We start from the raw sequence: 9357 nt of genomic DNA, 5'->3' as shown, positions 1-9357 counted from the left end.
AAAACATTACGAAGATTTCTTTAAAAATTTCTCATGCAATTCAGCAATTCCTTTGCTATGTATCTACCTAAAGGAAAAGACATCAATATATGAAAAGGGTATTTGTACTCACATGTTTATTGCAGCATTATTATCAATAGCAAAAATATAGAATCAAGGTAGGTGCCCATCAACAGATGAATGAATAGAGAAAATGTGGTGTATATACACAATGGAATACTATTAGGCCGTGAAAAGGAAATAAATCATGTCATTCACACAATCTAGGTGGAACTGGGGGTCATTATTTTAAGTGAAAAATAAGCCAGGCACAAAAAGACAAATATTACATGTAAATAATTTCACATTATTCACTTATATGTGGAAGCTAAAATACTTGATCATTTTGAGGTAGAGTGAAAATATAGATAACAGAGACTGGAAAAAGTGAGTATGGGGGAAGTGAGGAAGATAAAGAGAAGTACGTTAAAGGATACAGGCATTCAGTTAAAATGAATAAATCCAATGTTTGATAGCAGAACAGGGTGATTGAATTTACAAAAATGTACTGTACTCAAGTGATGGATACCGTAAATACCCTGTGATCACAGTGACTCGATCACTGTGCATTATATATATGTAACAAAATTTCACATGTACCCCATAAATTTGTACATCATCATAATAATGATAAAATGATCTTGCTTGAAAACAGATCATTCATCAGGAAGATACATAATTATAAGTATGTATTCCCCTAATCACAAATCCATAAATATATGAAGCAAAATGGACAGAATTAAAAGGCAAGTAGTAGTCTACTCCTACACAAATATAGTAGGAGATTTAAAACCAAGTATTTCAGCAACTGACAGAGCAAGGAGTCAAAAAAAAAAAAAAAATAGTAAAGACATAGAAAATCTCAATAAAATTACCAACTGCTTTGATCTAACTGACATTTTAAAAATACCACATCTAATAATTGCAGACTTCACATTATTTTCAAGTGTGTATTGTGGATTTACCATAATAGAGTATAAATTAGAGAATAAAACATGCCTCAATCATTTAAAGGGATCAAGAATCACACAAAGTATATTCTTTTGCCAAAACATAATTAACTTAGAAATTAATAAAAAGCATTTAGGGCTGGGTGCGGTAGCTCACACCTGTAATCCCAGCACTTTGGGAGGCCAAGGCTGGCGGATCACCCAAGATTGGGAGTTCGAGACCAGCCTGACCAACATGGAGAAACCCCGTCTCTACTAAAAATACAAAATTAGCTGGGTGTGGTGGCGCATGCCTGTAATCCCAGCTATTCGGGAGGCTGAGGCAGGAGAATTCCTTAAACCCAGGAGGCAGTGGTTGTGGTGAGCTGAGATTGCACCATTGCACTCCGGCCTGGGCAACAAGAGCAAAACTCTGTCTCAAAAAAAAAAAAAAAAAAAAAAGTATTTAGAAAATCCTCAAATATCTAAAAATTAATCAATTTATGAATTATTTACAGGTCAAAGACAAAATCACAAGAGAAATGTAAAAAATATTCTGAACAAAATGACAATGAAAATATTATGTCAAAGTAAAACATAGCTAAAGAAGTACTTTGGGAGAAAATTTTAGCTTCTAATACTTATATTAGACAAGAAGAAAGAGGTAGAATTAATGACCTAAGTTTCCACCTTAAAAATCTATAATACGAAGAGCAAAGTAAGCCCAAATTAAGCAGCAAAATGGAAATAATGAAGAGCAGAAATCAGAGAAATAGAAAACAGACCAATAATAGAGACAAGAAGGAAGGCAAATGCAGATTATATGAAAAGATCAACAGTATTGACAAATGTCTAGTTAGACTAATCAAAGGGAAAAGAATCACAAATGAAAAAGGGATTGTTACCACAGATCACATAGACAGCCAAAGGATAATAAGAGACTACTATAATCAAACGTATGCCTGACAGATTTGAAAACTCCGATGAAATAGACATTTATTCAAAAATACGAAAATTTGCTGTAAAAGAAACAAGAATTTCAACTACCATGTCAATGAAATAAATGTATTTATTTTATCTAAAATCTTCCTAAAAAGAAAATCTGAAGCCCATAGATTATAACCAAAAAGTTTCATTAAAAATAAAGAAGGAAACAAGACCAATATTACACACACATTTTAAGAAAATAAAGGAGGAGGGATCACTGACTAATGGCCAGTATTACCTTAATATGACAAACTGACACAAATGTTACACACACATAGGAGAAATTTAGAAGCCATTATCCTAGAAAAATTTATAGGCCAACATCCTTCATGAATCAAAATGCAAAAATCCTTAACAAAATGTTTGTAAATTAATTTTAACAACATTTTAAAAGGTCGAGACATTATAATATAATGGAACTTATTCCCTGAATGCAAGGTTGATTAACATTAAAAAAAATCAGTGAAGTTTGCCATATTCATATAATGCTAAAAAAACCCCACATGATCTTTTCAATAAATGCAGAAGAAGCTTTTAACAAAACTCAGCATATATTTGTGAGAGTATCAGCAAACTAGAAATGGTGTGAGTATCAGCAAACTAGAAATGGTAGGGAATTTTCTGAAAGAAATAAAAGGTACCAGCAAACAGCTATCATATTTAATGATGAAAAACTGAATTGTTTCCCCATTTGCCTGGGAGCAAACCAATACTGCCTGTTTTAGTACTTCCATTCAACATTGGTCTAAGGTCTTAGACATTGAAAAAAGGCAATTAAACTGTTTCTATCTGCAGATTCTGTAATTGTTTATATAGAAAAACCTCTGGTAATTGACAAAATAATCACTAAATTAACTAATGGATTTAGCATTGTAGCAGGATACAAGGTTCATACACAAAAGTTAGTTATAGTCTTATATACTTACAAGAAACAACCAAAAAAAATAAAAAAATTTTTTCTGAGTAACACACAAAAAAAGTCAAAACATAAAATACTGACGAATGACACTAGCAAAGGGTGTCCAAGATATCTGCACTGAAAACTGCAAACATAGCTGATAGAAATTAAAGAAATGCTACATCTATGGAGAGAAATTAAGACTCAATATTATTAAGCCAACTAATATTCTTAAAGTCACCAAATTTATCTGTAGAATCAATGCAATCCCAAATAAAATTCCAGCATGGTTTTTTTTTTTAATAGAAATTGACAAATTTTCCCTAAAACTTCCATGGAAATGCAAAGGATCTAGAGTAAACAAAACTTTTTTTTTTTAAAGAAGAAAGTTGGAGGGCTTACCCTATAGTTTGGTATTCATGATAATAGAGACGTATAGATTAGTGGAACTAAACAGAGTCCAGAAATAGACTATACATATATAACCAGTTGATTTATAACAAAAGTGCCAAGGCAGTTCAATGGGACATGTCTTTTCAACAAATGGCACTGGATTGACTGAATGGAAATAAATAATGAATCCTTGCTGAACACCATGGATAAAAATTAGCTCAAAACCAATCATAAATGTAGGCAAGATGGTGGAATAGAAAGCCCACCGATCGTCCCCCCCGCAAAGAGACCAAATTAACAACTATTTATACAGAAAAAATGCCTTCGTAAGAAACAGAAATCAGGCGAGTGCTCATAGTACTGGTTGAATTTAACTTTTTATCTCTGAAAGAGGCGCTGAAGAGATTAAAAAAAAATCCTGAGCAGCCAACACCACCACGCTGGCACTCTGGGCAGCAGCTGCCTTGTGTGGAGAGCTTCCCTGTACACTGGGGGAGGGAGAACACAGCAATTGTGAGACACTGAACTTCAGTGCTGTCCTGTTAGGGCAGAAAGAAATACTGGACCCAACTCAGATGGCACCCACCCACAGAGAGAGCATTTAAATGAGCCCTAGTCAGAGGACAATTGCAGATCCCAACAGTCAGAACTTGAGTGCCCACAAACCTCACCACTAAGGGCCAAAGTGCTCTTGGTCTCTAAGTAAACTCGAAAGGCATAAGGACTGTAGTTCTTAGGCAAGTCCTAGGGCATTAGGTCCAGAGACAGTGGATTGGGGTTGCACATGACATACTGAGAGACACTAGCTGGGGCAGCCAGTGGAGTGCTGGCATTCCCATTCCCTAAGTCCAGGCTGCACAGCTCAGACACCAAAAGAGACAGTCTCCTGCTTGAGAAGAGGAGAGGGAAGATGGGGAGGACTTTGTTTTGCATCTTTGATACCAGCTGAGCCACAGCATGATAGGGCACCGGTTAGAGTCATGAGGACGCCATTCCAGGCCCTAGCTCCCAGATGGCATTTCTAGACACACTCTTGGCCAGAAGGGAACCTGTTACCTTGAAGGAAAGGATCCCATCCTACTAGCATTCATCGTCTGCTAACTGAAAAGCCCCTGGGCCCTGAATAACCAGCGACAATACCCAGGTACCACACTGAAGGTCTTGAATGAGCCTCTGAAACTTGCTGGCTTCAGGTGAGACTCAGCACATTACCAGCTGTGGTGGATACAGGATGAGACTCCTTCCACTTGAGAAAAGTGGAGGGAAAAGTTATTCTCAAGTATACATTGTATGTTAGGTCACAAAACAAGTCTTAAAACACTAAAAAAACCCCAAAAAACAAATAACAACAACAACAACAAAAACTGGAGTAATATCAGGCATCTTCTCTGACCACAATGGAATAAAACTAGAAATTAATAATAAGGAATTTTGGAAACTATACAAACACATGGAAATTAAACAATACACTCCTGAATGATTAGTGGGTCAATAAGGACATTAAAAAGGAAATTGAGAAATGTCTGTTCATATCCTTTGCCCACTTTTGCTATTGTGAATAGTGCTGCAATAAACATACGTGTGCATGTGTCTTTATAGCAGCATAATTTATAATCCTTTGGGTATATCCCCAGTAATGGGATGGCTGGGTCATATGGTACATCTAGTTCTAGATCCTTGAGGAATCGCCATACTGTTTTCCATAATGGTTGAACTAGTTTACAATCCCACCAACAGTGTAAAAGTGTTCCTATTTCTCCACATCCTCTCCAGCACCTGTTGTTTCCTGACTTTTTAATGATCGCCATTCTAACTGGTGTGAGATGGTATCTCATTGTGGTTTTGATTTGCATTTCTCTGATGGCCAGTGATGATGAGCATTTTTTCATATGTCTGTTGGCTGTATGAATGTCTTCTTTTGCAGCACTATTCACAATAGCAAAGACTTGGAATGAACCCAAATGTCCATCAGTGACAGATTGGATTAAGAAAATGTGGCACATATACACCATGGAATACTATGCAGCCATAAAAAAGGATGAGTTTGCGTCCTTTGTAGGGACATGGATGCAGCTGGAAACCATCATTCTTAGCAAACTATCACAAGAACAGAAAACCAAACACCGCATGTTCTCACTCATAGGTGGGAACTGAACAACGAGATTACTTGGACTCAGGAAGGGGAACATCACACACCGGGGCCTATCATGGGGAGGGGGGAGGGGGGAGGGATTGCATTGGGAGTTATACCTGATGTAAATGACGAGTTGATGGGTGCAGCAGACTAACATGGCACAAGTATACATATGTAACAAACCTGCATGTTATGCACATGTACCCTACAACTTAAAGTATAATAATAATAAATAAATTAAAAAAAAAAAAAGGAAATTGAAGAATTTCTTGAAAAATAATAATGGAAATGCAACATAGCAAAATCTAAGTACTAAGAGGGAAATTTATAGCTGTAAGCACCTATATCAAGAAAGAAGAAAAAATTCAAATAGGCAATCTAATGTTTGTTTTAAAGAATGAGGAAAGCAAGAGCAAACCAAACTCAAAATTAGTAGAAGAAAATAAACAAGAAAGATCAGAGTAGAAATAAATGAAATTGAAATAAAAAAATACAAAAGATCAATGAAACAAACTGTTGTTTTTCAAAAAGTTAAACAAAACTGGCAAACCTTCTTAACTAAGAAAAAAACAGAGAAGATCCAAATAAATAAAATCAGAAATGAAAAAGGAGACGTTATAACTGATACAGCATAAATTCAAAGGATCCTTCATAGCAACTATATGCCAATCAATTGGAAAATCTAGAAGAAATGGACAAATTCCTAGATACATATACCATGATAGAACCAGGAAGAAATCCCAAACAAGAAAAGACCAATAATAAGTAGTGAGACAAAGGCATAATAAAAAGTCTGCCAGTAAAGAAAAACCTGGGACCTGACAGGTTCACTGCTAAATTCTACCAAACATTTAAGGAAGAACTAATACCAATCCTACTCAAACTATTATGAAAAATAGAGAAGGAGGGAATACTTCCAAACTCATTCTATGAGGCTGGTATTACCCTGATACCAAAACCAAAGTTATATCAAAAGAAAAAGAAAACTATTGGCCAATATCTCTGATGGATATTGATTCAAAAATCCTCAACAAAATACTACCAAACCAAATTCAACAATACGTTAGAAAGATCATTCATCATGACCAAGTGGGATTTATCCCTGGGATGCAAAGATGGTTCCACATATGCAAATCAATCAATATGATATATCGTATCAACAGAGTGAAGGACAAAAACCATATGATCCTTTCAATTGATGCTGAAAAAACATTTGATAAAATTCAACATCCCTTCATGATAAAAACTTTCAAAAAACTGGATATTGAAGGAATATACATCAGCATAAGAAAAACCATCTACGACAGACCCACAGCTAGTAACATACTAAATGAGAAGAAACAGAAAGCTTTTCCTCCAAGATGTGGAAAATGACAAAGATGCGCACTGTCACCACTGTTATTCAACGCAGTACTGGAAATCCTAGCTAGAGCAATCAGACAAAAGAAGGATATAAAGTGCATCCACACTGCAAAGGAAGAAGTCAAATTATCGTTGTTTACTGATGATACAGTCTTATATTTAGAAAAATTGAAAGACTCTAAAGGCAAACTATTATAACTGATAAACAAAGTTAGCAAAGTTGCAGGATACAAAATCAACATACAAAAACCAGTAGCATTTCTATATGCTAACAGCAAACAATCTGAAAAAAAAGTAATTCCATTTATAGTAGCCACACATACAATTAAATACTTAGGAATTAACCAAAAAAGTGAAAGATCTCTATAATGAAGACTGTAAAATATTGGTGAAGAAAATGGAAGAGAACACTCCCAAAAATGAAAAGAACAAAAACATAGCATGCTCAGAGATTGGAAGAATTAATATTGTTAAAAGATCCAAACTACCCAAAGAAATCTACAGATTCAATGCAATCTCTATCAAAATACCAATGACATTTTTCACAGAAATTAAAAAAAAAAAAATTCTAAAACTTACATGGAACCACAGCAAACCCAGAATAGCCAAAGCTATCCTAAGCAAAAAGAATAAAATTGGAGGAATTATATAACCTGACTTCAAATTATAATACAGAGCTATAATAATCAAAATAACATGGTACTGGCATAAAAACAGACATAAGACCAATGGAACAGCATAGAGAACCCAGAGACAAAGCCATATACCTACAGTGAACTAATTTTCAACAAAGGTGCCAAGAACATACACTGGGGAAAAGACAGTCTCTTTAATAAATGATGTGTGGAAAACTGGATATCCATATGCAGAAGACTGAAACTAGACCCCATCTCTCATCATATACAAAAATCATATCAAAATGAATTAAAGACTTAAATCTCAGACCTCAAACTAGGAAACTACTATAAGAAAATATCTAGAAGACTCTGCAGGACATTGGTATGGGCAATGTCCATTGGCCCCAGGGTATCGGGTATTTCTTGAGTAACACCCCACAAGCACAGGCAACCAAAGCAAAAATGGATAAATAGGATCACATTAAGTTAAAACTTCTGCACAGCAAAGGATACAATCAACAAAGTAAGAGACAACCCACAGAATGGGAGAAAACATATGCAAACTACCCATCTGACAAAGGACTAATAACCAGAATATATAAGGAGTTCAAACAACTCTATAGGAAAGAATCTAACGATCCAATAAAAAACTGAGCAAAACATTTGAAAAGACATTTCTCAAAAGAAGACATATGAATGGCAAATGGGCATATGAAAAGATGCTCAACATCATTGATCATCAGAGAAATGCAAATCAAAACTACAAGGAGATATCATCTCACCCCAGTTAAAATGGCTTATATCCAAAAGACAGGCAATAACAAATGTTGGCAAGAATGTGTAAAAAAGGTGTACACTGTTGATGAGAATGTAAATTAGTACAACCACTATGGAGAACAGTTTGGAAGTTCCTCAAAAAACTAAAAGTAGAGGCTTTGCAGACGCTGCCGCCGAGGAAAGTCCTGTACTACTAGCCATGGTCAACCCTACCGTGTTCTTCCACATTGCCGTCCACGGCGAGCCCTTGGGCCGCGTCTCCTTCGAGCTGTTTGCAGACAAGGTTCCAAAAACAGCAGAAAATGTTCGTGCTCTGAGCACTGGAGAGAAAGGATTTGGTTATAAGGGTTCCTGCTTTCACAGAATTATTCCAGGGTTTATGTGTCAGGGTGGTGACTTCACATGCCATAATGGCACTGGTGGCAAGTCCATCTATGGGGAGAAATTTGAAGATGAGAACTTCATCCTAAAGCATACAGGTCCTGGCATCTTGTCCATGGCAAATGCTGGACCCAACACAAATGGTTCCCGGTTTTTCATCTGCACTGCCAAGACTGAGTGGTTGGATGCCAAGCATGTGGTCTTTGGCAAAGTGAAAGAAGGCATGAATATTGTGGAGGCCATGGAGCGCTTTGGGTCCAGGAATGGCAAGACCAGCAAGAAGATCACCATTGCTGATTGTGGACAACTCGAATAAGTTTGACTTGTGTTTTATCTTAACCACCAGACCATTCCTTCTGTAGCTCAGGAGAGCACCCCTCCACCCCATTTACTCGCAGTATCCTAGAATCTTTGTGCTCTCGCTGCAGTTCCCTTTGGGTTCCATGTTTTCCTTGTTCTCTCCCATGCCTAGCTGGATTGCAGAGTTAAGTTTATGATTATGAAATAAAAACTAAGTAACAATTGTCAAAAAAAAAAAAACAAAACTAAACTAAAAGTAGAGCTACCATATGATCCAGCAATCCCACTGCTGGGTATATACACAAAAGAAAGGAAATCAGTATATGAAAGAGATCTGCATTCCTGTTTGTTGCAGCACTGTTCACAATAGTTAAGATTTGGAAGCAACATAAGTGTCCATCAACAGACGAATGGATAAAGAAAATGTGGTACATATACACAATAGAGTGCTATTCAGCCATAAAAAAGAATGAGATTCAGTCATTTGCAACAACATGGATGGAAATTGAGATCATTATGTCAGGTGAAATAAGCCAGGCA

At 36.1% G+C, this 9357-nt stretch overlaps 1 pseudogene across 1 annotated transcript; it reads left to right on the top strand.

Annotated features, from left to right (window-relative positions):
• The first annotated feature begins 8220 nt into the window (after positions 1–8220).
• On the top strand, positions 8221–9040 carry LOC101009460 (annotated as a pseudogene). Its single transcript, XR_634631.4, has one exon. The product of XR_634631.4 is annotated as a peptidyl-prolyl cis-trans isomerase A pseudogene (transcript).
• The last annotated feature ends 317 nt before the right edge of the window (positions 9041–9357 follow it).

The sequence above is a fragment of the Papio anubis genome, chromosome 9 (assembly GCF_008728515.1).
Source record: "Papio anubis isolate 15944 chromosome 9, Panubis1.0, whole genome shotgun sequence".
In the NCBI taxonomy this organism is placed as follows: domain Eukaryota; kingdom Metazoa; phylum Chordata; class Mammalia; order Primates; family Cercopithecidae; genus Papio; species Papio anubis.
Note: the sequence above shows the minus strand (reverse complement) of the source record. Positions and strands in the feature narration are given on the sequence as shown.